Genomic DNA, 1,820 nt, shown 5'->3' on the forward strand with positions numbered 1-1,820 from the left:
AGTTCTCGCGTGATCGCAATAGATGTCAATGGGCGCTCTCGCGAGATCTCGCCCAACACGCCCCCTCCTCCCTCGCACCCCTCCCTGCCTCCCTCAGCTCCTCCTTCCCGCCGCGGCGAGTTCTCGCGAGACCGCAGTCATCGGCAATCGCAGATCTCGCGAGATCTCGCACATCCATTTCCTCCTCCTCCTCCCCCTCAGCTCCCCGCCCTTCCCTCCCTCCCGCCACGGCAAATCTCGCGAGATCGCCCATTGGCATTCGTTGCGATCTCGCGAGATCTCACTCCCCCCCCCCACGCCGCGACGAGTTCTCGCGAGATCGCAATTAACGCCAATGGCCGCTCTCGCGAGATCTCGGTCCCCCACACACACCCCCATCCCCTCCTTCTTCCCTCAGCTCCCTCTTCCCGCCACGCCGAGTCTCGCGAGATTTTATCGCTTCTCTCGCGAGACTCCACCCACACACCCTGCTTCCGAACTCTCGCGAGACTTGGCTGTGGCTAAGCGTGGCTTAACCCGAGGGAGGGGCGTGGTCAAATCCGCTGCTTTTCCGGTGTGGGCGACGCGACTTCCGGCGTGGGCGCCGCCATCTTGGGCTCTGGGCGCCGCCATCTTGGTTTGGCGGGGGGAGGGGGATGTCAGTTTTTGGCTCCTCCCCCCGAAAAAATTCACGACAATTTGAGAGGTTTTTGAGTCTTTTTTTATCCAAACGGAGCCAAAACGGAGCAGAAACGCAAAAAAACCAAAAGTGCCCGGTTTTGCCCCCAAAACTTGCGCGGGAGGGGAAGGGGAGGAGGGGTCAAAGGTTATGTGGGTGGCCCCGGGGGTCACGAAGGTCACCGGGGGTCCCCAAAGGTCACAGGGGTCACCACAGGTCTCCAGGGTCACCCAAAGGTCACAGGTGTGTCTCAGGCGTGACCCCTGACCCAGGTGTGACACCTGCCCAGGGCGTGTCCCAAGCATGAGCCCTGACCCAGGTGTGACCCCTGACCCAGGTGAGGTGTCACCTGTGACCCCAGGTGAGGTGTCACCTGCCCAGGGCGTGTCCCAGGTGTGACCCCTGACCCAGGAGTGTCACCTGTGACCCCAGGTGCGATGTCACCTGCCCCGGGTGAGTCCCAGGTGTGACCCCTGAGCCAGGTGAGGCGTCACCTGCCCCAGGTGTGCCCGAGGTGTGTCACCTGCCCCGGGCATGTCCCAGGTGTGACCTCTGACCCAGGTGTGACCTCTGAGCCAGGTGAGGTGTCACCTGCCCCAGGTGTGCCTGGGGTGTGTCACCCAGCCTGGGGCGTGTCCCAGGTGTGACCCCTGAGCCAGGTGAGGTGTCACCTGCCCCAAGTGTGTCCCAGCTGTGACCCCTGAGCCAGGTGAGGTGTCACCTGCCCCGGGCGTGTCCCAGCTGTGACCCCTGAGCCAGGTGAGGCGTCACCTGCCCCAAGTGTGTCCCAGGTGTGACCCCTGAGCCAGGTGTGTCACCTGTGACCCCAGGTGAGGTGTCACCCGCCCCAGGTGTGCCCAGGGTGTGTCACCAGCCCAGGGCGTGTCCCACGTGTGACCCCGACCCAGGTGAGGCATCACCTGCTCCGGGCGTGTCCCAGGTGTGACCCCTGATCCAGGAGTGTCACCTGTGACCCCAGGTGAGACGTCACCTGCCCCAGGCATGTCCCAGGTGTGACCTCTTATCCAGGTGAGGTCTCACCTGCCCCAGGTGTGCCCGGGGTGTGCCACCTGCCTGGGGCGTGTCCCAAGTGTGACCCCTGACCAGGTGAGGTGTCACTTGCCCCGGGCGTGTCCCAGGTGAGACCTCTGACCCAGGTGAG

At 64.1% G+C, this 1,820-nt stretch overlaps 1 long non-coding RNA gene across 6 annotated transcripts in view; it reads right to left on the reverse strand.

The window, feature by feature from the left end:
• Positions 1-967: 967 nt before the first annotated feature.
• The window catches only part of LOC113941529, a 1,504-nt gene continuing 651 nt past the window's right edge, over positions 968-1,820 (reverse strand). For 2 of the 6 annotated variants that reach the window (XR_003525700.1, XR_003525696.1), the window contains 4 exons: positions 1,700-1,728; positions 1,501-1,649; positions 1,103-1,429; positions 974-1,007 (listed from right to left, as the gene is read on the reverse strand). This is a non-coding gene — a long non-coding RNA (uncharacterized LOC113941529). The other 4 variants (XR_003525699.1, XR_003525695.1, XR_003525698.1 and 1 more) reach the window with 4 other exon arrangements.

Source organism: Corapipo altera, unplaced genomic scaffold, assembly GCF_003945725.1.
Source record: "Corapipo altera isolate COAL_440 unplaced genomic scaffold, ASM394572v1 59823, whole genome shotgun sequence".
NCBI classification, from domain to species: Eukaryota; Metazoa; Chordata; class Aves; order Passeriformes; family Pipridae; genus Corapipo; species Corapipo altera.